The 26,802-nt window shown below is 48.4% G+C and overlaps 1 protein-coding gene, 1 long non-coding RNA gene and 1 pseudogene across 2 annotated transcripts in view; 2 read left to right on the top strand and 1 right to left on the bottom strand.

Moving 5' to 3' along the window:
* The window catches only part of SHMT1 (serine hydroxymethyltransferase 1), a 7,329-nt gene extending 6,370 nt beyond the window's left edge, over nucleotides 1-959 (bottom strand). Inside the window, exon 1 of the mRNA XM_073648459.1 lies at nucleotides 853-959. The gene's annotated coding sequence lies outside the window, so the exon portion shown is untranslated. The remainder of the gene's footprint in view (nucleotides 1-852) is intronic.
* LOC141162392 (uncharacterized) lies at nucleotides 104-26,802 on the top strand. The gene is made up of 3 exons (XR_012250770.1): nucleotides 104-294; nucleotides 8,576-10,431; nucleotides 22,276-26,802. It is a non-coding gene; the product is annotated as an uncharacterized lncRNA (long non-coding RNA).
* LOC141162720 (guanine nucleotide exchange protein SMCR8 pseudogene) lies at nucleotides 1,901-7,207 on the top strand (annotated as a pseudogene).

Here is a 26,802-nt window from a genome sequence, read left to right as displayed (position 1 = left end):
AGATTCTCCTGACAATCGGCATCCCGGGACAGAGGAGGTGGGATTCTCCTGACAACTGGCATCCCAGGACAGAGGGGGTGGAGGAGGGGGGAGGGATTCTCCTGACAACCGGCGTCCCGGGACAGAGGGGGTGGGATTCTCCTGACAATCGGCATCCCGGGACAGAGGAGGTGGAGATTCTCCTGACAACCGGCATCCCGGGACAGAGGAGGTGGAGATTCTCCTGACAACCGGCGTCCCGGGACAGGAGGTGGAGGGGGTTCTCCTGACAACCGGCATCCCGGGACAGAGGAGGTGAGATTCTCCTGACAACCGGCGTCCCGGGACAGAGGAGGTGGAGGAGGGGGTTCTCCTGACAACCGGCGTCCCGGGACAGAGGAGGTGAGATTCTCCTGACAACCGGCGTCCCGGGACAGAGGGGGTGGAGGAGGGGGGGATTCTCCTGACAACCGGCGTCCCGGGACAGAGGAGGGGGTTCTCCTGACAACCGGCGTCCCGGGACAGAGGAGGTGGAGGAGGGGCTTCTCCTGACAACCGGCGTCCCGGGACAGAGGAGGTGGAGGAGGGGCTTCTCCTGACAACCGGCGTCCCGGGACAGAGGAGGTGGAGGAGGGGCTTCTCCTGACAACCGGCGTCCCGGGACAGAGGAGGTGGAGGAGGGGCTTCTCCTGACAACCGGCGTCCCGGGACAGAGGAGGTGGGGGGGGGATTCTCCTGACAACTGGCGTCCGGGGACAGAGGAGGGCGTCCCAGGTGGCATTTCTGACAAACTTTGTACCAACACTACCGTTCAACAGGCGGCACCCGTGCTCCCAGCCTGCTATCAGCCGGCACCGGCCGCCCCGCACTCACCTCCCCCGGGATCTCCCTTTCTCCAGTCTGCTCTGCTCCCGGCCACGCCACGTTCTCTCCCACACTTGTAGCAAGTACCTGGCACACAGCCTAACCAATCACAGCCAGCTACTGATCTCTCTAGTCCAATCATCAAGGGGCACACAGAATCAATGACCAATCACTGGCAAGTGCTCCATTCAGTCAGCCAATGAAATAACGGCAGATTTTCCGCGGGAGGATGTATTGTGTGTAAGTCAGAGTAAGTGACAGGAAGGAGAACATGTGACCCTCATCCAAAGGAGGCACAGGAGAGACCACCCCAGCCCGGGTGTAATACATATATCTGCAGGCATACAGCCCCCCTCCATTAGCCAGGCCTTTATTATTTTCCATCCCCCACTTGTATGAGAATTGTATTTTTTAAGACAATTTGTATTATTGTCACCATTATAATATAATGAAAAGCGTGAAAACGACTCCAAGTGCGGTAAAATGGCGAAAAAAATGGGTTTCCATCGTTGTTTTTTGAGTTTTTCTTTTCCGCCGTTTACTGTGCGGTAACAGTGCCCCGGTGATCGGCTTCTCCCGGTTGGACGGTGACGGTGACACCAGACGTGTACGGGGGCTTTATATTTTAGTGTCTTAAAAAATGTTGAACGCTCTAAAAAAAATTATATATATATTTTTTCTGAGACCTGTGGTTGTTTTTTTGTGTTGATCTGATGTTTTTTTCGGGACCATTTTGGGCTCATACGATGATTTTCGATTGCTTTTTATTGCATTTATCGAGGGGGGAGGGGCCGCGGCCAGAATCCGTCAGTTCCATGTTTCTTCTCCGCACAGGTCAGATAATCTTATATTTAATCGGACTTTTACAGACGTGAAGACACCAAATATGTTTATTTTTTTTACTTGGTGGAAAGGAATCTTTGGGGGGGGTTTCTACATTTTTTTGTACTTTTTTATTTTTTTTTTCTTTTACACTTTATTTTCTAGCTCCTCAGGGGATGAAGCCGGCGATCGTCCAACCACTTATAACAAAAACTGAAGGGGGGGGTCTACGACCATGGGTGTAAGAGACCGGTGACTGCGCCATAGAACAGTATCCCAGAACAGAGGAAGTAACCCTGACAACCTGTATCCCAGAACAGAGGAAGTTACCCTGACAACCTGTATCCCAGAACAGAGGAAGTAACCCTGACGACCTGTATCCCAGGATAGAGGAAGTAACTCTGACAACCTGTATCCCAGGATAGAGGAAGTAACCCTGACAACCTGTATCCCAGAACAGAGGAAGTAACCCTGACGACCTGTATCCCAGAACAGAGGAAGTAACCCTGACAACCTGTATCCCAGGATAGAGGAAGTAACTCTGACAACCTGTATCCCAGAACAGAGGAAGTAACCCTGACAACCTGTATCCCAGAACAGAGGCAGTAACCCTGACAACCTGTATCCCAGGACAGAGGAAGTAACCCTGACAACCTGTATCCCAGGACAGAGGAAGTAACCCTGACAACCTGTATCCCAAAACAGAGGAAGTAACCCTGACAACCTGTATCCCAGAACAGAGGAAGTAACCCTGACAACCTGTATCCCAGAACAGAGGAAGTAACCCTGACAACCTGTATCCCAGAACAGAGGAAGTAACCCTGACAACCTGTATCCCAGAACAGAGGAAGTAACCCTGACAACCTGTATCCCAGGATAGAGGAAGTAACCCTGACAACCTGTATCCCAGAACAGAGGAAGTAACCCTGACAACCTGTATCCCAGGATAGAGGAAGTAACCCTGACAACCTGTATCCCAGGATAGAGGAAGTAACCCTGACAACCTGTGTCCCAGAACAGAGGAAGTAACCCTGACAACCTGTATCCCAGGATAGAAGAAGTAACCCTGACAACCTGTATCCCAGGACAGAGGAAGTAACCCTGACAACCTGTATCCCAGAACAGAGGAAGTAACCCTGACAACCTATATCCCATTACAGAGGAAGTAACCCTGACAACCTGTATCCCAGAACAGAGGAAGTAACCCTGACAACCTGTATCCCAGGATAGAGGAAGTAACCCTGACAACCTGTATCCCAGGATAGAGGAAGTAACCCTGACAACCTGTATCCCAGAACAGAGGAAGTATCCCTGACAACCTGTATCCCAGGATAGAGGAAGTAACCCTGACAACCTGTATCCAAGGACAGAGGAAGTAACCCTGACAACCTGTATCCCAGAACAGAGGAAGTAACCCTCACAACCTGTATCCCAGGACTGAGGAAGTAACCCTGACAACCTGTATCCCAGGATAGAGGAAGTAACCCTGACAACCTGTATCTCAGGACAGAGGAAGTAACCCTGACAACCTGTATCCCAGAACAGAGGAAGTAACCCTGACAACCTGTATCCCAGGATAGAGGAAGTAACCCTGACAACCTGTATCCCAGGATAGAGGAAGTAACCCTGACAACCTGTATACCATGACAGAGGAAGTAAACCTGACAACCTGTATCCCAGGATAGAGGAAGTAACCCTGACAACCTGTATCCCAGGATAGAGGAAGTAACCCTGACAACTTGTATCCCAGGACAGAGGCAGTGACCCTGACAACCTGTATCCCAGGACAGAGGCAGGAACCCTGACAACCTGTATCCCAGAACAGAGCAAGTGACCCTGACAACCTGTATCCCAGGACAGGGGCAGTAACCCCGACAACCTGTATCCCAGGACAGAGGAAGTAACCCTGACAGCCTGTATCCCAGGATAGAGGAAGTAACCCTGACAGCCTGTATCCCAGGACAGGGACAGTAACCCTGGCAACATGTATCCCAGGACAGGGTCAGTAACCCTAGCAACATGTATCCCAGGACAGAGGAAGTAACCTTGACAACTTATATCCCAGGACAGAGGAAGTAACCCTGACAACCTGTATCCCAGGATAGAGGAAGTAACCCTGACAACTAGTATCCCAGGACAGGGATAGTAACCCTGACAACCTGTATCCCAGGACAGGGGCAGTAACCCTGACAACCTATGCCTCGGGACAGAGGCAGTAACCCTGACAACCTGTATCCCAGGACAGGAGCAGTAACCCTGACAACCTATGCCTCGGGACAGAGGCAGTAACCCTGACAACCTGTATCCCAGGACAGAGGAAGTAACCCTGACAACCTGTATCCCAGGGCAGGAGCAGTAACCCTGACAACCTATGCCACGGGACAGAGGCAGTAACCCTGACAACCTGTATCCCAGGACAGGAGCAGTAACCCTGACAACCTATGCCTCGGGACAGACGCAGTAACCCTGAAAACCTGTATCCCAGGACAAAGGCAGTAACCCTGACAACCTGTATCCCAAGACAGGGCCAGTAACCCTGACAACCTGTATCCCAAGACAAAGGCAGTAACCCTGACAACCTGTATCCCAAGACAAAGGCATTAACCCTGACAACCTGTATCCCAGGACAGGGGCAGTAACCCTGGCAACGTGTATCCCAGGACATGGGGAGTAACCCTGGCAACCTGTATCCCAGGACAGAGGAAGTATCCCTGACAACCTGTATCCCAGGACAGAGGAAGTAACCCTGACAACTAGTATCCCAGGACAGAGGAAGTAACCCTGACAACCTGTATCCCACGACAGGGGCAGTAACCCTGACAACCTGTATCCCAGGACAGGGGCAGTAACCCTGACAACCTGGATCCCAGGACAGAGGAAGTAACCCTGACAACCTGTATCCCAGGACAGGGGCAGTAACCCTGACAACCTGTATCCCAGGAGAGAGGAAGTAACCCTAACAACCTGTATCCCAGGACAGAGGAAGTAACCCTGACAACTTGTATCACAGGACAGAGGAAGTAACCCTGACAACTTGTATCACAGGACAGAGGAAGTAACCCTGACAATCTGTATCCCAGGACAGAGGAAGTAACCCTGACAACCTGTATCCCAGGACAGGGGCCGTAACCCTGACAACCTGTATCCCAGGACAGAGGAGGTAACCCTGACAACCTGTATCCCAGAACAGGAGCAGTAACCCTGACAACCTATGCCTCGGGACAGAGGCAGTAACCCTGACAACCCGTATCCCAGGACAAAGGCAGTAACTCTGACAACCTGTATCCCAGGACAGGTGAAGTAATCCTGACAACCTGTATCCCAAGGCTAAGGCAGTAACCCTGACAACCTGTATCCCAGGACAGGGGCAGTAACCCTGGCAACCTGTATCCCAGGACAGGGGCAGTAACCCTGACAACCTGTATCCCAGGACAGGGGCAGTAACCCTAACAACCTGTATCCCAAGACAAAGGCAGTAACCCTGACAACCTGTATCCCAGGACAGGGGCAGTAACCCTGACAACCTGTATCCCAGGACAGGGGCAGTAACCCTGACAACCTATATCCCAGGACAGAGGAAGTAACCCTGACAACCTGTATCCCAGGACAGGGACTACCAGGCCTCCTTCGTGGGTCACCCCCCGGGGTCATCCTACCCCAAGCTGAACTTCGTGGAGGACTCCAAGGTGGTGCTGGGCGACTCCAAGGAAGGGGCGTTCGCCTACGTGCACCACCTGACGCTGTACGACCTGGAGGCGCGAGGTTCGTGCGCCCCTTCTGCATGGCCTACATCTCCACCGACGAAGACAAGATCATGGAACAGTTCCTGCAGCTCTCTGGCGACTTCTCCAAGGCGTCCGAATGTCTCAAGACTGGAAACCGCAAAGCGTTCGCCAATGAGCTGGAGAAGAAGCTGAAGGACCTGGACTACACCCGGAGCGTCCTCCTGGACGAGATGGAAGAGCAGGAGAAGACAGACCACCAGGGCTTCTACACCACCCAGGCCATTGAGAAGGCCAACGAGCTGGCCAACGTGGAGAAGTCCATGATCGAGCACCAGGACCTCCTGAGACAAATCCAGTCCTACCCGTACAGACACCTAAAGGGGGAGGACTACCAACCGTACGTGCCGGACCCGGTCACCACCTCCGACCACGAAGGTGACGACGACCCTGAGGTCTACACCCCTCGCTCATCCTACATCCCCAAATTCATCAAAACCAAGTCTTCCAAGTGTTTCGATAAGAAGCTGAAGACCTTGGAGGAGTTGGTGGACGTCTACTTCTTCACCCAGACGATGGACCTCCTAACGGTCATCGAGAAGCGCTATCGGGGTAATGTCAGCTACTTAATCATGAGCCACCTGGACAGGACTCTCTTGGGGCAGCAAGCCATTGCAAACTTTCTCTTCGAGGACATCTCCACCTTGGATCTTAAACCGATCGCCAGGCAATATTCGGAGCAGCCGAGCTCCGTCAAAGTGGCGGAAGACATGAAGCCGTCAGTCAGTATGGAATCCTACAAGTCCAGTGTGGAGTCTGTGCCTATTAAAATCGAGCAGGAGGCTTTTGACGATGACCAGGATGAGGCGACCAGCAACACAGAGGGTCTGGAAGCGGAGACCAAAGGGAGTGTGAGCAGTGGAGAGAGTATTGAGGTTCTACAGACGGAGAAGTCCATGCTCCTCGTCCATTCGGAGAGTCAGCCGTGCCTGAGTCTTCATCCGAGCCCACAGTCCAGGCGGAAATCCGGCAGCCGGAGGACCATCAGCGAGGACAGTATTGAAGTCCTCAGCACTTGTATGTCCGAAACTGTGATCCCCGAAGATTTCCTAGCCTCTTACCAAATGGCCATTAATGAAGAGGAGACCTCCGGTGAGGGCGAGGACTGTGCCAATTTCGAGGACAACGATAAAGCCAACGAGGTGGATCTGACTGTGGACCCGGCCTGTTGTATACGGACGGAGAGTCCAATCCTTGACGAGTCAGGTGGAGATTTTGTTCCAAGCGATGGCGTCATAGTCAGCGTACCACCACAGCCCCGCAGGCACGTCAGCCATACATTCGGTCCGGTGAAATTCTGCGTGGAGCAAGTAGACGACCCATGCAGGGTAAGCTCTGCTCCTCCGGAGTCCAACTACCTACTGAGCAGCCGGGACGCTGTGAAAATGACTCTGGACGAGGACTCCACCAGCTACAGGAGCAGCGCCTCCACCTGCTCCGATAGGACACCTTCCCCTCCCCCCGTCGCCACCATCACCGAGCGACAAAAAAGGAAAGCCGGCCAAAACGCCCTGATGTTCATCAGGCAGTACCCCTTCTCCCACCCCGCCATTTACTCTCTGCTCAGCGGGAGGACCCTTGTAGTGCTGGGCGAAGAGGAAGCCTTTGTGAAAAAACTTGTGACGGCGCTGTCTGTCTTTGTCCCTAATAATGGACACGTTGCCAAGCCTATCAAGCCGTGGGCGACCTCCCCCCTGCACGTCATGGACTTCCAGAAGTGGAAACTGATTGGACTTCAGAGGTAAAGACCCCGAGAAACGTCCCCATACTAGCGTGCCAAAAATCTGGCTCAAAGTGCGGTACTAACTGAGTACTCACTCGGTGGGCGAAATCTTCTCCGGCTGCGGTAATTGGCCTTTCCTGAGAATCTCTGGTGCAAATTGTCACTGCGGATTTCATCTCTTTCTATATAGAGGAGGAATTCATCTCTTGTTATATGTGCGGATGTTCTGTGGAATTATCCTTTAAGGGATTTTCCACTTTTGGGAACAATATCATTTTTTAAAAATCATGTATTTGGGACTAATTATTTTTGCAATTGGCTTTCATTACACATTTTTCTTTTCCACGCTGTTTATTTCCCTGCACACTTATATTTCCTGCACTGCATGGATATAAATCAGCTGAGAGGAGCTTAGAAAACCAGATAAGAGCTGCAACCTCAATCAGCAAGTGCTCACTGACAGATTCTCAGTTAACTCATTCATAGCCAGTAAAAATATGGAGGCTGTAGGAGGCAAACGGTGCCAAAGTTTTAATGAAACCCAATTGCAAAAGTAATTTTTACCCCAAAATACATGCATTTAAGTAAATAATTTTCCTCAAGTGGCTTACCACTTTATCCTCGGGGCCCGACTATTATAAATCCAATCCTTTCCATATTAGATTATTTCTAAATTATCATCATCCAGATGGCGGTAATGGAAGCCAATTATCAACCTATTACTCCTTGTCCTCGTCCTCCTGTTCTGTTTCTTCCCCCTTTGCAGAGGAGTCGGTCGGTTGTTCAACATCGCTGACATAATGTAAGGATAGTCCTCGCCGTTTTTCTAATCCTCTGAAATCATCCCTCCACGTAGTGGATTTGTGCGTATACAATCTGAGCGAGCAGAGCTGCAGTGTAAAGTATAGGGGACAGAGCGGAACCCTGACATAGAAGCTAGATTTCTGATGGTTAGACACCCAACAGACGTTGCTGCCTACCCTGATAGAGCAAAGCAAGCTAAGAAAAAGATATATATATATATATATATATATAATGTGTGTGTTCGCATATTTTAATAAATCTATATAGAAAAAATATATATTTTTTTAATAGATTTATTGATCTTTTTAAAAGAAATACTAATATATATATATATATTTATTAAAATGTGTGTATATATAAATATATCTATCTATTATAATTTTTATTATTTTTTTTGAGGGGGGGTTGTTATTCCTATTTTTGCTTGCTGTCAGTGAATGCAGACGTTTTCCTGGTCCGCTCCATCATGAATCTGTGTCCATAAAAGCGAGTTTCTGTTCACTGACAGGAAACAGAACTCTTGAAAATAGTAAGATGCAGAGTTAAAAAGTTGCAGAACTTTTTGTTACTTTAATAACTTTTCTTTTTTCCTCATCTGTAGGGGGTCTCTCCTTCTGGATCCAACACCCTGCACACCCTGAGCCGATACAGCCGCTACGCCAGCATACTGGATGCGGACAACAAGACACTGCGGTGCCCGGTGTACAGGGGGACGCTCCTCCAGAGGGTGGCAGACCACCGCACACAGATCAGGAAGGGCAGCACCTACTACATGCACGTGCAGAGCATGCTGACCCAGCTCAGTGCCAAGGCCTTCCTCTTCACCTTCTGCCACCACGTCCACCTGCCCATCCGGGAGAAGGAGGGCGAGGAGTCTATAGCGCAGCGCCGTGCCGCCTTCCTGCAGCAGCTCCTCGGCCTCTCGCACGAGGACAGTAAGATCGTAGAATACCTCTCAGAACTGCTCAAAATGCATTATCTAAGGGAAGTGGGGACGCAGCAGCTTCCTGTGCTCAGATTTGACTACATCCCCAGCGTTTTATACAAGATTTGAGCCAGCGGTCGCCCCCTGTAGACACGTGTGGATGTATAAGACTGCGCAGCATGGTGGGCTCCGCGGCCAAGAGAAGAATCATGGGGGTTCATTTACTTTTTCGCCTTGTCACATGGTCTCTGCCGGTTTTTACTACTGAGAACCTAGGTCAGTTGTTTTCAACCCGTGTCTGTCCTGGTATTGCAAAACTACAACTCCTAGCATGCCCAGGGAGCCAGTCGTTGTCAAATCTGGTGCCAATGGCCCTGGAGGCATGCTGGGAATTGTAGTTTTGCAACAAGATGGCTAAAGAAAAAAAAAAAAAAAGTGCTGGTGACTAGCCGGTGTCATATCTGCCTTTAAAGGGACACTGACCCTAAAGTCTAGCGTCTTAGTGCTGGTGAGTGCAATCTATTGTCCCCTGTTATCAGCCACTTCAGTAGAAATCTTCTTCCCTTTCCTCCCATGATCACTTTGTCACATATCTCCAGTGCAACGACCCCTCACAGACCTTTCATGGGTTTACGTCCCGGGCGGTGGTTTTTTTTTTCGCTTTGGTTTCTTGAAAAGGTGCGGAAAATGCAGCAATTTTGTCATTATTTTGGAAAAAACATGTAAAAAAAAAAACGCAGTACAAGTGTATTTGTAAATTCTCTTAGGCTGTGTTCACACGCTGTGGTTTTTCAAAAAAAAAAATGCAATAAATGCTTTTTTTTTTTTTTTTATGGTGAAAAGAAATCCAGGAAATGTATTGTATGAACACAGCCATAAAGTTGTGTCCAGATTTTATAATGGAAGCAAATATTTTCGTCCCGGGTATCAAAACTCCTTTTAAAATTGCACGTTTTAGTAATTTTTTCTGTTTTTTTTTTATACAGATCTGTCCTATAGGGGGCAGTGTTACAGCAGTCATACCGATTTCAGAAACCATTTCTTCTACATCTCACCTTCATTCTCTTTACCATCTATTGTTCCCTGTTATCCGCCATTTCTTTAGATCACATATTTCCGGGGTGGAGATTTTTTTTTTTTTCCCTTTTACATCGTACCTGACCTATATCCGCTATTATAACGCTCCAGCACTATTATAAGCGCTAAACTTTAGGGTTAGCACCCCCAGCACTCGCCGTCCGTCCGCTCAGTGTTATTTCTGTTTGTGTCTCATAATTTATTTTTCTTAGCCTCCCGTCCAGGCGGTTTCTTATTATGTCATTATTTGCACTAATGGATCTTGTGTGACCGACCGTCGTGTGCCGCAAGGAGCGCAGCTCTGGTGTCAGATGTTTCCGGGTTACTGGTTAATCACCATCGCATCCAGATGTTTTATTGTAGTGAATGGGGCTTGTAAGATCTGTGCTCCCTGTCAGTGAATGTGAACAGTAATCACTACATATTGCAAGAGAAAGTTCAATCTTGGGTTACAGGTAGTGTTGAGCATTCCGATACTGAAATATCGGGTATCGGCCGATAGTCGCGGTATCGGAATTCCGATACTTAATTCCGATACTATTGCAATATCGTATACCGGAATCGGAAGTTCCCATAATGCAATGAGACATTTTCATTTTATTCAGCCAATGAGGATCCTAAGAAGTGTGGGCACATCCTGTTAGGCATGTAGGCATCTTAACTAATGGCATGGCTGTGATTGGCTGCTGAAATGATGTCATGATGCACTATAAAAGCCACCGCCGCCATTTTGAGCTCACTCTGCTGTGAATTCAGTTAGGGATAGGACGCTGTTGTTCTGAGGGACAGTTTTAGCTACCTATTTGCTCTATACTGCTTTACCCAAGCTACTTTCTAAATCACTGTGCCTTGCAGTGCTAGTGCACAGTTCCCTGTGCTGTTCACCGCTATCTGCAAGGTCTGTGTGTGTGAGTGCAGCTCACCCTGTAGTGTGTGCTTCAGCCAAGTCTGGTTGTAGTGCACTCAGTGTGTGTCACTGCCTCATACATTGTCCTTTTTTGCCAATTCATAATTTTTCCTGATATCTCCTATTAGTGTGGTGGTTCCATCTGTATTCAGCTAAATTGGTTCCAAACACACTATATAGGAGTAGATAGAGAAATTTTTTTCCGTCTTGCAGCACTAGTGCACAGTGCTCTGCATCTGTACTGTTCACCGCTGTCTGCAAGGTCTGGTGTGTGAGTGCAGCTCACCCTGTAGTGTGTGCTTCAACCCCGTCTGGTTGTAGTGCACTCAGTGTGTGTCACTGCCTCATACATTGTCCTTTATTGCCAATTCATAATTTTTCCTGATATCTCCTATTAGTGTGGTGGTTCCATCTGTATTCAGCTAAATTGGTTCCAAACACACTATATAGGAGTAGATAGAGAAATTTTTTTCCGTCTTGCAGCACTAGTGCACAGTGCTCTGCATCTGTACTGTTCACCGCTGTCTGCAAGGTCTGGTGTGTGAGTGCAGCTCACCCTGTAGTGTGTGCTTCAACCCCGTCTGGTTGTAGTGCACTCAGTGTGTGTCACTGCCTCATACATTGTCCTTTATTGCCAATTCATAATTTTTCCTGATATCTCCTATTAGTGTGGTGGTTCCATCTGTATTCAGCTAAATTGGTTCCAAACACACTATATAGGAGTAGATAGAGAATTTTTTTTCCGTCTTGCAGCACTAGTGCACAGTGCTCTGCATCTGTACTGTTCACCGCTGTCTGCAAGGTCTGGTGTGTGAGTGCAGCTCACCCTGTAGTGTGTGCTTCAACCCCGTCTGGTTGTAGTGCACTCAGTGTGTGTCACTGCCTCATACATTGTCCTTTATTGCCAATTCATAATTTTTCCTGATATCTCCTATTAGTGTGGTGGTTCCATCCATATTCAGCTAAATTGATTCCAAACACACTATATAGGAGTAGATAGAGGAGCCTTTCTGCAGCATTGGGCCCTGCAGCCCCAGCCAGATTAGTATTAGCCTATTTTTTGCAGCCTCATCTATTGCATTGTAGGTTACCTTCCTACATTGTAATAGCTACAAAAAGTTTGTGATACTATCGTTATTACATCTTTAGGCACATCCAGTGTCTTTTTGTGACAAAAAAAACCTAAATAAAGTTCACCAAACTCTCCACTTTACAGTTGTGTAGGCCACATTAGCTCATATTAAAGTCTAGTCCACACTTTATAAAATTAGTGTTTCTTATACCTGTTAGCAGCTGTTCAGGAATAAGCACACTAAGCCCTTAGTACTTTTCTGCCTATCTTTATCAGTCTACCAAGATGAAGAAGGCAGGGAGTAAGGCATGTGGTCGTGGTCGTGGGCGTGGGCGTGGAGTTTCTGCAGGGAGAGGACGTGAGGATTCTGTGCCTGCAGGGAGAGGACGTGGGGATTCTGTGCCTGCTGCGGGCACCAGTGACTCAGCATCCCCCAGTTTTACCAGGGAACAGTCCTTTATGCGCAGCTTTGTAGGAGCTAGCCGTACCCCACTGCTGCGCGAGGACCAAATTGAAGCCGTTGTCGGATGGATGGCAGCTAACGCATCGACTTCAATTAGTTCCAGATCCTCTCAGGTCCTGAGCACTGAAGAGCACCCATCTGTCTCTTCACCACCTGCCAAATTGCCCAGGCAGTCAGAGAGCCCTGGACAGGAGCCATCTCTACTTCTGTTCTCTGAATCTCTTGGCTTGGAAAGAGGGGGCCAGCCAAGCAGAATTCGAGAATTTGAAGAAGAGGTAGTATGCAGTGATGCGCAACCGTTTTGTCTCTCTGAATCTGAAGAGGCGGGTGGGCCAGTGCCTATGGTCAGCAGCACACCTCAGTACGCATCTGATGATGAGACTCAGGTGCCACTTTCTGGTGCGTACTGTGCTGTCGAGACTACCCAGGAGAAGCAGTTGTTTGAAGAGGGTGGTGTAGATGATGAGGTCCTTGACCCATCATGGCGTGAGGGACAGGAAGGTGGTGGGAGCAGCTCTGAGGAAGAGATTCCCCGAACGGCCCAAAAAGGAGGGAGAGGGAGGGGGCAGACTTGGTTGCCTGTAGCCTCCACTTCGGCACCCATTAGGAGCATGGCTCTTCCAAAATCCAAAGCGGGCGCTCCCAAGACTTGCAGTGCCTGGTCCTTTTTTGACACAGTTGCAGATGACATTTGCTTTGTCAAATGCAAGCTGTGTAATCAGAAGGTGAAAAGAGGGAAAAGTGTCAGCAACCTCAATACCACAAATATGTGGAAACATGTGCGGACCAAGCACGTGGTGGAGTTACACAAACACACTGAAGACCTAGGCCAACCTACAGCGCCACCTACCACCTCTTCAGCTCGTGTTGTAGCCTCTTCCTCCAGCTCACACACAGCTGGTTCGGCTTCCTCACAGGATCGCCATGGAAGAATCTCTGGCACTGTTGTACAGAGACACAGTGTAATTCCACCCACAGCACCACTTTCCCAGTCATCCTCACACTCCCAGGCCAGTCTACAGCCATCGTTAGCACAGGCATGGGAGAAAAGGCGCCCATACTCGGCAAACCACCCCCGAGCACAGGCTCTGAATGCTGGCATTGCTAAACTACTGGCCCTTGAAATGCTATCATTCAGGCTGGTGGAGACTGACACATTCCGTAACTTTATGGCATTGGCAGTCCCACAATACAACGTGCCCAGCCGCTTTTATTTCAGCAGGCAAGCCGTCCCTGCCCTGCAACATCATGTGGAGGGAAAAATTAAACATGCGCTACAAAACGCCGTCAGTAGCAAGGTCCACCTGACCACTGATGCGTGGACCAGTAAGCATGGACAGGGACGATACCTTTCCCTCACTGCCCATTGGGTAAATGTTGTGGAGCCGGGTACAGATCTTGAGAGTGGCGCTGTACGTGTTCTGCCAACTCCAAGGATTGCAGGAATCCAGTCTGTACACATTGACTCCTCCTCATACTCCAGTTCCTCTGAATCAGCGCTGCAGGAGCCGTCACGGTCTACCTCCACATCGACCCGTGAACGGTTACCTGTTATGATGACCGATATGAGCACAGCCGTGGCCAAACGTCAACAGGCCGTATTAAAATTAATTTCTTTGGGGAATCGAAGCCACACAGCGCAGGAGCTCTGGAATGCCATCAAGCAGCAGAGTGACGTGTGGTTTGTGCCAGCGAATCTCCAGCCAGGCATGGTAGTGTGTGACAATGGCCGAAATCTGGTGGCAGCTCTGGGCCTAGGCAACCTCACTCACATCCCATGTCTGGCACATGTGCTCAACTTGGTCGTGCAGAGTTTTTTGAGGGACTATCCGGATCTTGATGCACTGCTTCACAAGGTCCGCATAGAGTGCGCTCACTTGCGGCGTTCCAGCAATGCAAGATCACGCATTGCAGCTCTGCAGCGCCGATTATGTCTTCCGGAACATCGCATCATATGTGACCTACCCACCAGGTGGAATTCAACGTTACATATGTTGGAGAGGTTGTGTGAGCAGCAGGCAGCAGTAATGGAGTACCAGCTGCAGCAGGCGCAAACAAGTCGCAGTGCGCGCCGTTCACACTTCACCACCACTGAGTGGGCCTCTATGAAGGACATTTGCCACGTTTTGCGTGCCTTCGATTATTCCACGCGGATGGCGAGTGCAGATGATGCACTAGTCAGCATGACTATCCCCCTTATCTGCCTGCTTGAAAAAACACTGCAAGCACTAAGGGACGAGGTTTTGGAAGAGGTGGAGGATGAGGAGTCACAAATGCCATCTGCTTCTCTACAGTCTGCGCAACGTGGTTCCTCACAAAGGCCTAGGCAGGGGACACTTTGTGAGGAGGATGAGGAGGAGTCAATGGATGAGGAAGACATCTGTCCAGAGGAGGGAGGTACACAATGCTCTAGTAGTCAGTATCTAGAGCGAGGGTGGGGTGATGCAGAGCAGGCAGAGATCACGCCTCAAGCAGGGGACAGCGTTTCTTGGCCAGTTGGCAGTCTGCAGCACATGGTTGATTTCATGCTGCAGTGCCTCAGAAACGACCGCCGCATCGCCCACATTCTCAACACGGCTGATTATTGGGTGTCCACCCTCCTAGATCCTCGCTACCGGGACAACTTACAAAGCCTCATAACACCATTGAACCGGGAGCGTAAAATGCGGGAGTACCAAGACGCACTGGTGCATTCCATCATGTTCTCCATTCCAACCGAGAGCAGTGCTGCTAGTGCTTTACAAAGCAGCTCAGTGCGTCGAGGCAGTGGAGGAAGCTCTGCACAAAGAGGGAGCAGAAGCAGCGCCTCAGCACAAGGCAAGACCAGTATGGCCGAAATGTGGCAAAGTTTTGTGTCCCCGCCGCCACAAATGTCTACACCATCACAGACAGCTCCAGTCAGCAGGAGGCAACGTTTCCGTCAGATGGTGACAGACTACATGTCTTGCCCTCTTAGTGTACTCCCAGACGGCTCTTCTCCCTTCAAGTTTTGGGTCTGTAAGCTGGATACATGGCCAGAGCTTAGTCAGTATGCACTGGAGGTGCTAGCTTGCCCTGCTGCTAGTGTATTATCGGAACGCGTCTTTAGTGCCGCAGGTGGTGTACTAACAGACCGTCGCATGCGACTATCCTCCGATAACGTTGACCGGCTTACTTTTCTCAAAATGAACAAGGCCTGGATCTCTCATGAATTTGCCAGTCCTCTTCCAGAATAAATAATTGGTTGGCAACAGTATCCAGGTCTCCTGTTCTGTTCATGTTTCTACCACCTGAACTGTAATCCCTGAGCTCCAACACCGCCAGTTGGCGCTCGGAAGTGCCGTCTGCACAGTCAACACTTGCTGCCGTGTTATTGGGGTTCAGTAACGTCAGCTGTTCTCCTGCTGTGCGGACGGCAATTTCTCCTGATTTGTCCACATCCACTGTACTACACATTTTAAAGTTGCTCCAATTACTCCTCTGGCTCCTCTGTTTTCATTCTTATCCCTGGGCTCCAGCACCGCCAGTTGGCGCTCGGAAGTGCCGTCTGCACAGTCAACACTTGCTGCGGTGTTATTGGGGTTCGGTAACGTCAGCTGTTCCCCTGCTGTGTTCACGGCAATTTCTCCTGCTCTGTCCATATTCACTGTGCTACTTATTTAAAACTTGCTCCAATTACACCTCTGGCTCCTCCGTTTTTAGTATTTACCCTGGGCTCCAACACCGCCAGTTGGCGCTCGGAAGTGCTGTCTGCACAGTCAACACTTGCTGCCGTGTTATTGGGGTTCAGTAACGTCAGCTGTTCTCCTGCTGTGCGGACGGCAATTTCTCCTGCTTTGTCCACATCCACTGTACTACACATTTTAAAGTTGCTCGAATTACACCTCTGGCTCCTCTGTTTTCATTCTTATCCCTGGGCTCCAGCACCGCCAGTTGGCGCTCGGAAGTGCCGTCTGCACAGTCAACACTCGCTGCGGTGTTATTGGGGTTCGGTAACGTCAGCTGTTCCCCTGCTGTGTTCACGGCAATTTCTCCTGCTCTGTCCATATTCACTGTGCTACTTATTTAAAACTTGCTCCAATTACACCTCTGGCTCCTCCGTTTTTAGTATTTACCCTGGGCTCCAATACCGCTAGTTGCTGCTCAGAAGTGCCGTCTGCACAGTCAACGCTTGCTCCAGTGTTATTGGGATTCAGTAACGTCAGCTGATCCCCAGCTGTGTGTCCGGCAAATTCTCCTGCTTTGTCCACATCCACTGTAGTACGGATTTAAAACCTCCTCCAAATACACCTCTGGCTCTTCTGTTTTTAGTATTTACCCTGGGCTCCAGCACCGCCAGCTGGTTCTCGGCAGTTCCATTGGCTCTTGTACCTTCTGCTACCCATCCGGGTTCCAGTACCGTCAGCTGGTTCTCGGCAGTGTCTTTGGCACGGGTACTCCCTCCTGCCCAGCCTGGTTCCAGCACGCCAGCTGTTTCCGGGTAGTGTCAACGTCACTTTGCCTCCAATGCGTTGTCCTGTCGTGTTGCGGTCGGGTTAGCCGACTCTATGGTGCCTGCAGTTTAGGTGACTCCTATGTGGGCTGCGGGATCTGGCAATGAAGGCTGGTTCCATAGTGCCAATAGGACAAGCACCCTCTGTAGGACTGTGGGTTTTGGTAACTGCGGCCGGCTCGCGGCCTTGAACTTTTTTTTTACATGGGTACCTTCTGCTACCCATCCGGGTTCCAGTACCGTCAGCTGGTTCTCGGCAGTGCCTTTGGATTAGGTGCCTCCTTCTCGGTATCCAAGTTCCACCAACGTCTGCTGGTCCTTGGTAGTGCTTTCTGGCACAGGTACCTCCTGCTTAGTAACCGAGTTCCAGTAACATCAGCTGGTCCTCGGTAGTTCCATTGGCTCTTGTACCTTCTGCTACCCATCCGGGTTCCAGTACCGTCAGCTGGTCCTCGGTAGTTCCATTTGCTCTTGTATCTTCTGCTACCCATCCGGGTTCCAGTACCGTCAGCTGGTCCTCGGTAGTTCCATTTGCTCTTGTATCTTCTGCTACCCATCCGGGTTCCAGTACCGTCAGCTGGTTCTCGGCAGTGCCTTTGGATTAGGTGCCTCCTTCTCGGTATCCAAGTTCCACCAACGTCTGCTGGTCCTTGGTAGTGCTTTCTGGCACAGGTACCTCCTGCTTAGTAACCGAGTTCCAGTAACATCAGCTGGTCCTCGGTAGTTCCATTGGCTCTTGTACCTTCTGCTACCCATCCGGGTTCCAGTACCGTCAGCTGGTCCTCGGTAGTTCCATTTGCTCTTGTATCTTCTGCTACCCATCCGGGTTCCAGTACCGTCAGCTGGTTCTCGGCAGTGCCTTTGGATTAGGTGCCTCCTTCTCGGTATCCAAGTTCCACCAACGTCTGCTGGTCCTTGGTAGTGCTTTCTGGCACAGGTACCTCCTGCTTAGTAACCGAGTTCCAGTAACATCAGCTGGTCCTCGGTAGTTCCATTGGCTCTTGTACCTTCTGCTACCCATCCGGGTTCCAGTACCGTCAGCTGGTCCTCGGTAGTTCCATTTGCTCTTGTATCTTCTGCTACCCATCCGGGTTCCAGTACCGTCAGCTGGTCCTCGGTAGTTCCATTTGCTCTTGTATCTTCTGCTACCCATCCGGGTTCCAGTACCGTCAGCTGGTTCTCGGCAGTGCCTTTGGATTAGGTGCCTCCTTCTCGGTATCCAAGTTCCACCAACGTCTGCTGGTCCTTGGTAGTGCTTTCTGGCACAGGTACCTCCTGCTTAGTAACCGAGTTCCAGTAACATCAGCTGGTCCTCGGTAGTTCCATTGGCTCTTGTACCTTCTGCTACCCATCCGGGTTCCAGTACCGTCAGCTGGTCCTCGGTAGTTCCATTTGCTCTTGTATCTTCTGCTACCCATCCGGGTTCCAGTACCGTCAGCTGGTTCTCGGCAGTGTCTTTGGCACGGGTACTCCCTCCTGCCCAGCCTGGTTCCAGCACGCCAGCTGTTTCCGGGTAGTGTCAACGTCACTTTGCCTCCAATGCGTTGTCCTGTCGTGTTGCGGTCGGGTTAGCCGACTCTATGGTGCCTGCAGTTTAGGTGACTCCTATGTGGGCTGCGGGATCTGGCAATGAAGGCTGGTTCCATAGTGCCAATAGGACAAGCACCCTCTGTAGGACTGTGGGTTTTGGTAACTGCGGCCGGCTCGCGGCCTTGAACTTTTTTTTTACATGGGTACCTTCTGCTACCCATCCGGGTTCCAGTACCGTCAGCTGGTTCTCGGCAGTGCCTTTGGATTAGGTGCCTCCTTCTCGGTATCCAAGTTCCACCAACGTCTGCTGGTCCTTGGTAGTGCTTTCTGGCACAGGTACCTCCTGCTTAGTAACCGAGTTCCAGTAACATCAGCTGGTCCTCGGTAGTTCCATTGGCTCTTGTACCTTCTGCTACCCATCCGGGTTCCAGTACCGTCAGCTGGTCCTCGGTAGTTCCATTTGCTCTTGTATCTTCTGCTACCCATCCGGGTTCCAGTACCGTCAGCTGGTTCTCGGCAGTGTCTTTGGCACGGGTACTCCCTCCTGCCCAGCCTGGTTCCAGCACGCCAGCTGTTTCCGGGTAGTGTCAACGTCACTTTGCCTCCAATGCGTTGTCCTGTCGTGTTGCGGTCGGGTTAGCCGACTCTATGGTGCCTGCAGTTTAGGTGACTCCTATGTGGGCTGCGGGATCTGGCAATGAAGGCTGGTTCCATAGTGCCAATAGGACAAGCACCCTCTGTAGGACTGTGGGTTTTGGTAACTGCGGCCGGCTCGCGGCCTTGAACTTTTTTTTTACATGGGTACCTTCTGCTACCCATCCGGGTTCCAGTACCGTCAGCTGGTTCTCGGCAGTGCCTTTGGATTAGGTGCCTCCTTCTCGGTATCCAAGTTCCACCAACGTCTGCTGGTCCTTGGTAGTGCTTTCTGGCACAGGTACCTCCTGCTTAGTAACCGAGTTCCAGTAACATCAGCTGGTCCTCGGTAGTTCCATTGGCTCTTGTACCTTCTGCTACCCATCCGGGTTCCAGTAACATCAGCTGGTCCTCGGTAGTTCCATTTGCTCTTGTATCTTCTGCTACCCATCCGGGTTCCAGTACCGTCAGCTGGTTCTCGGCAGTGTCTTTGGCACGGGTACTCCCTCCTGCCCAGCCTGGTTCCAGCACGCCAGCTGTTTCCGGGTAGTGTCAACGTCACTTTGCCTCCAATGCGTTGTCCTGTCGTGTTGCGGTCGGGTTAGCCGACTCTATGGTGCCTGCAGTTTAGGTGACTCCTATGTGGGCTGCGGGATCTGGCAATGAAGGCTGGTTCCATAGTGCCAATAGGACAAGCACCCTCTGTAGGACTGTGGGTTTTGGTAACTGCGGCCGGCTCGCGGCCTTGAACTTTTTTTTTACATGGGTACCTTCTGCTACCCATCCGGGTTCCAGTACCGTCAGCTGGTTCTCGGCAGTGCCTTTGGATTAGGTGCCTCCTTCTCGGTATCCAAGTTCCACCAACGTCTGCTGGTCCTTGGTAGTGCTTTCTGGCACAGGTACCTCCTGCTTAGTAACCGAGTTCCAGTAACATCAGCTGGTCCTCGGTAGTTCCATTGGCTCTTGTACCTTCTGCTACCCATCCGGGTTCCAGTAACATCAGCTGGTCCTCGGTAGTTCCATTGGCTCTTGTACCTTCTGCTACCCATCCGGGTTCCAGTACCGTCAGCTGGTCCTCGGTAGTTCCATTTGCTCTTGTATCTTCTGCTACCCATCCGGGTTCCAGTACCGTCAGCTGGTCCTCGGTAGTTCCATTTGCTCTTGTATCTTCTGCTACCCATCCGGGTTCCAGTACCGTCAGCTGGTTCTCGGCAGTGCCTTTGGATTAGGTGCCTCCTTCTCGGTATCCAAGTTCCACCAACGTCTGCTGGTCCTTGGTAGTGCTTTCTGGCACAGGTACCTCCTGCTTAGTAACCGAGTTCCAGTAACATCAGCTGGTCCTCGGTAGTTCCATTGGCTCTTGTACCTTCTGCTACCCATCCGGGTTCCAGTACCGTCAGCTGGTCCTCGGTAGTTCCATTTGCTCTTGTATCTTCTGCTACCCATCCGGGTTCCAGTACCGTCAGCTGGTTCTCGGCAGTGCCTTTGGATTAGGTGCCTCCTTCTCGGTATCCAAGTTCCACCAACGTCTGCTGGTCCTTGGTAGTGCTTTCTGGCACAGGTACCTCCTGCTTAGTAACCGAGTTCCAGTAACATCAGCTGGTCCTCGGTAGTTCCATTGGCTCTTGTACCTTCTGCTACCCATCCGGGTTCCAGTAACATCAGCTGGTCCTCGGTAGTTCCATTGGCTCTTGTACCTTCTGCTACCCATCCGGGTTCCAGTACCGTCAGCTGGTTCTCGGCAGTGCCTTTGGATTAGGTGCCTCCTTCTCGGTATCCAAGTTCCACCAACGTCTGCTGGTCCTTGGTAGTGCTTTCTGGCACAGGTACCTCCTGCTTAGTAACCGAGTTCCAGTAACATCAGCTGGTCCTCGGTAGTTCCATTGGCTCTTGTACCTTCTGCTATCCATCCGGGTTCCAGTACCGTCAGCTGGTCCTCGGTAGTTCCTCAGCTTTCTTGTACCTTCTGCTACATTTCCAAGTTCAAGCTTTTTGAAATGGTTCTTGGTAATCACTCTGGATCTCCCTGACGAGGACCCTGAAGACGAGGACCCTGAAGACCAACCCTAAGAAGACGAGGACCCCGAAGACAATGACCCTGAAGACGAGGACCCTGAAGACCACCCCGAAGAAGACGAGGACCCTGAAGACCACCCCGAAGAAGACGAGGACCCTGAAGACCACCCCGAAGAAGACGAGGACCCCGAAGACGAGGACCCAGAAGACCAACCCGAAGAAGACGAGGACCCCGAAGACGAGGACCCCCGAAGACGACGACCCTGAAGACCACCCCGAAGAAGACCAAGAAGATGACCCTGAAGAAGTTGACCAAGAAGACAAAGAAGAGAAGACAAGCACCAAGATACAGAAAAACAAGAGACAGAAAACCAAGAAGCAGAAATACAAGAAGCTGCAGAACAAAAAGCGGAAGAACATTAAGCATAAGACTAAAAATCAGAGCAAAAGATAATATCTAAATTATAAGCAGAAGATGACTAAGCAGTGTATGGGGGTGAGTCCGTTCCTCCTCGTGGTGCCCCTGGAAAAGACCTGCTGCTGCAGGCCAAACTGAACGCGGACAAATCCTGTTGTAAATCTTTTGTGACGGGCAGAACGAAAGGTGTAATGTCCAACCTTTTATAGATAACAACTACAGGAATGCCTGTCACAAATAAGAATATGATGAAGAAGAAGAATATGAAGAAGATGAAGAAGTAGAATATGAAGAATGTAAAAAAAAGAATAATACGAAGAAGGTGAAGAAGAAGAAGGTGAAGAAGAAGTGGATGAAAAAGATGCTGAGGATGATGAAGGAGAAAGTGTGGGAGAAGTAAAAAAGAAGGTGAAGAGCATGGAAGTAGTGAAACAAATATCTGACAAAATATAAAAATACTTAACATAGTTAATATTTCCGTAACTCAGAACATAATAAAAAAATATTAATTCCTGCTATTCCATTTGACTGGGCTAAACCTCTATGCCTTTATTGTCTCCCCCACCTCCCCCAATACATTCTACATTATTCTTAGTTGTTTTCCTTCATGTAGAAATAACCTACAAGGAAAGAAAGGGTTTATTTTAATTCCGATATTTATGTCCCATTGACTTGCATTGGTTTCCGGTATCGGAATCGGCGATATCCGATACTTTTTCGGTATCGGTCCGATCCAATCCGATCCGATATTTCCCGATATCGGAAGGTATCGCTCAACACTAGTTACAGGGTTTGTAAAATCAGTGACTCACTGACAGCAAGCAGAGAGTTTACCAAGAAGCCCAACATCCAAAGCTGTGAAGGCAGGATTAGGTAAAAGCACTGCTTGCCATCAGGGAGTAGAAGCATTCACAGATCTCTGAATGGAGTGATGCTAGAAAGCAGAACATGCGCAGCGCTTACAATCTCTATTTTTCTATTGAGCTTGTAAGCGCTGCTTTGGAGCTAGCCGGGATTTCTGGAGTGCGCCGGGATTTCTGGAGCGCACGGTCACCTGCTAATCCCGGCCAAGCTGGAAAGCAGCGGTGGTCAGTCTCCTAGGTCTCAATAATGGCTGTAAATTGCTGAAATACTCGGATTATGTGGAAAACCCCTTTAAGCTTTCATTACAGATTTACACCACCTCTGTAGTGTTTTGTTTAGGGCTGTCAGGGCATGCTGGGAGTTGTAGTTTCAGCACAGCTGGAGTGTTGCTGACTGTTACCCTCCTTTTATAATACGAAGAAGGGTATGCGCAACTTCCTTAGGGTGGTGCCTATATGATGCAAAAACCACTGTATGAAAAAATTAGCACCAAGGCACACTATAGAAGTCGTAACAACAATTGAATATTTCAGTAAATGTTTATTGCCAACAACATAGGACAGATTTTCAACCGACGTCAACGTTTCGGCTCGCAGAGCCTTTCTCAAGGTTTATCTGTATATAATAGATCAACAGATAAAGTCATTAAACAAGCTACAAGCAAAAATTGCTCATACAAAATAAAGTTTTTTATATATACAGCTCTATATGTCCGTGGCGTAGACAAACATCAGCACAAATAAAATAGAAATAAACATAATTTGCAGCAATAACAGTGATGATATAGACATAGTGAAGACCATCAGCTGCACTTGAACTTCATTCTGTGAGCACATCAGGAGTGTAACTCTGTATACAGACATAAATAATAAGATGTGTAAAGAGATATCAATTAAAGGAGCTCCTCATGCAGGCCAGACGAGAGGACAAGAAGAAAGAGGCAAAAAAATGGAAAATAAGTGAAGGGTAAGGGGGAAAAAAGGACAACCAGAAAAGAAGGAAAAAGAAAGGAAAAAAAAGGAGAAAGAAAAAAGAGAGAAAAGAAGGAGAAAAAAAAAAAAAGGGGGAAAAAAAGGAGAAAAAAGAGAAAAAGGGGGGAGAAAATTAAGGAAAGAAAAAAAGAAGAAAGGAAAAGAACAAAATTCACAAAAGGAACCAGGAGTACAAAGATCAGAAGACTAAGGCAATGTAAGAGATAATAGAAATAGCCATATAGTTACCTATCCACTGGTGCTGGAGAAAATAAATTTCTATAAGTATAGAAATAACGAAAGAGTTAATGAAAAGGAATCAAGATGAAAAAGATGAAAAAGAAGATCCAAACGACATAAGGAAATACCTGGCAAATCCTGCGTGATCCACGTGAGTCTATAGCCTGGGCTGGGCGGTGTGTGTGCGCTCTCAGTGCACGCTCGTTTAAATGAGGCCGGGGCGGAAGTGAGTGCCCGGCAGAAATCAGCTGTTCAATGACGTGTAACGGACAAACTGCGCATGCGCAGAGGCATCAGAGCCGGGGAAAGCCGGAAAAAGCCGAAGGCAGTGCACGAACAAGACAGACATGAGAACGGGAAGAGGTAAAGAACACGCATAACAGGACAGACCACAAAGAAAAAGATGAAGGACATAAGTGCAGGAGAAATACGTAGTAAAAGATAAAAAGGGGAGAATATTAGCAAGAGAAAGAGAAATATGGGAAAATATGAGAAAACACTAATAGCTATAGAAGAATACATGGCTACAGAGGAGATGCATAGTAGATAGAAAGAGATTAAAGGAAATGAAAAAGGAACAATATAAGACAAGCCATACCTGAGAGGCACCTAATTGACCTATGAAAACCAGATGATTTATTATGAAAAAATAGACATATCAGACATAAGAAATATATAAAAAAACACAATTACACAACCAAAAGACAAATAAAAACAAAATAAAAATAATAATATTACAAGGCATATACAACAGAGACATGAGGACAGAAAAGGACACATTTAAATCAATAAAAAAATAATAAAAAAAGGGACATATTTAAATCAATAAAAAAGGAACATATTTAAATCAATAAAAATCAATAAAAAACCTCATATTCCCTATTCAGTCCATATGGTTCCAATGTATTCAACCTATAAATCCAATAAGCCTCTCTTTCTCTCAACCTACGGATTCTATTACCTCCACGTCTAAAAGGGGGAACGTGCTCCAACACCTGAAAGCGAAGCTGAGAGATGTCATGTCCCCTCGAGACAAAATGTGCTGGTATGGGTAGCAACATTCTCTTGCACCGTATAGTTGACTTATGTTGAGAGATGCGATCTCGGATATGCTGGATAGTCTCTCCAACATATCCGAGACCGCAGGGGCACTTAATGAGATATATGACAAATGACGAATCACATGTAAAAAATCCACGAATCGGGAATTTCTTACCCGATCGGGGATGTGTGAATGAGTCGCCCTTAGATACATTCGAACACTGAGGACAATGAAGACAGGGGAATGTACCCCTTTTGGGTGTAGATAGAAAAGTCTGTATGTCTTTAACTGTTTTAGAGCCGAGATCGGCTCTAACAAGTATGTCTCGAAGGTTCTGAGATTTTTTATGACAAACCAAAGGTAAGTTTTGAAATTCAGGTATATTAGGGTAAGAGTTCCTTAAGAGGGCCCAGTGGGTATGGATAACTTTCTGAATGGCATACATAAAAGGATGGTAAGTATTGACAAATGCCACTCTGGGGCCTGCTATACTTGGCCCAGAAATCTTAGGTGCAATAGAGAGACAGGTATCGGGATAACCCCGTATCCGAAATTTGTTCTACATTTCCTTAAGTCGGATATCACGAGTGTGACTGTCAGAGACAATACGGTTAACCCTCTGAAACTGTGAGTATGGTAATGCCTTCTTCATGTGTTTAGGGTGGCAACTCGAGAAATGTAAAAGACTATTCCTATCTGTAGGTTTAATGAAAAGATCTGTAGACAGTGTTCCCTCTTTATTCAGGATGACATACGTGTCCAAAAAACTGATCATATGAGAGTGATGATGTAAAGTGAAGGTAAGCCGTGGGACTGCATAATTCAAAGTTTCAAAAATTGTGTTAAGGGAAGATTGATCCCCATGCCAAATCAGAAAAATATCGTCAATGTATCTCTTCCAGATTAAGGCGTGTCTCTGGAAGAGTACATTGGAATAAACATGAGAAAGTTCAAATTGAGCCATATAAATGTTGGCATACGGAGGCGCCACGTTAGACCCCATCGCTGTACCAGTCATTTGCATAAAAAATTGATCCTCAAACATGAAAAAGTTTTTGGACAAGACCAGCCTAAGTGTTGAAATGCAAAATTCCTTTTGTAAAGCGTCAAAGTCAGTAAATGCGTCAAGAAATGATCCAACTGCCTGAATCCCTTTTCCATGCTCAATATTTGTATACAGACTATTTACATCAAGTGTCACAAGTATACTGTCCAATGGGATGGAGGTCAAGTCTTTAATAGACGACAGAAAATGGGAAGTGTCCCTAAGATATGAGGGGATGTGGCACAATAATGGTGTGAGAATCTTCTCTAAGGTAATGGCAAGAGGTGAAAGTAGAGAACACGTAGATGCTACAATTGGTCGCCCGGGGGGAAAAGACAGGTTTTTGTGGATTTTTGGAAGGGTATAGAAAACCGGAATAACCGGATGTTGATTGATAAGAAAATCACTCAATTTGTCATCAATAACCCCTTGGGATTTAAAACTGTCAACCAATTGTCGTATGTCCCGGGCTATATCATAGGTAGGATCATGTGACAATGGTAAGTACACATCTCTATCATTCAATTGTGAGTAGATTTCAGAAGTATAAAATCTTCTATCCATAACCACAATGGAACCGCCTTTATCGGCAGGTTTATTCACGATTTGTTTATTAGATTTAAGGTCATTGAGTGCCCGTATTTCCAACTGTGAGAAATTGCGTTTAATCCGTAAATGTCCATGTTGAATGGATTGTAATTTAGCAGTGACATCTCTCTTGACCAAGGAAATGTAAGTCTCAACCGGGTGGTAAGATTTAGGTGGACTAAAATTACTAGTCGTATGTAATTGCAAACTCTTAAGTGTGAAGCTCTGATTAGAGGAAGATGGATCAACATCAGTCTGAAAGGGAGGACGTGTTTGACCAGCAATGATAGGATGATCCTGAAAATGAACTTTTAAACGTAATGTCCTAAAGAAACGGTGTAGCTCTTGATCCAAACGAAATTCATTGAAATTGGGAGTAGGGCAGAAAGACAAACCTTTCTGTAGCACAGAAAGTTCTATGGGAGTTAAATTATACGATGAGATGTTATAAACGATCTGTTCAGTGGTACCTGTGATCGGGTCTGCATTCGAGAAGTAGTTGTCTGCTGGGTGTCTATTGCCCCTCCTGGTCGGTTTCTTAGACCTCTTCCACGTCTGCGTTCTAA

This window comes from Phyllobates terribilis, unplaced genomic scaffold, assembly GCF_046119375.1.
Source record: "Phyllobates terribilis strain yellow unplaced genomic scaffold, ASM4611937v1 Scaffold_9__5_contigs__length_417890890, whole genome shotgun sequence".
NCBI lineage: Eukaryota > Metazoa > Chordata > Amphibia > Anura > Dendrobatidae > Phyllobates > Phyllobates terribilis.
This window is presented reverse-complemented; position numbering and strand designations above follow the sequence as displayed.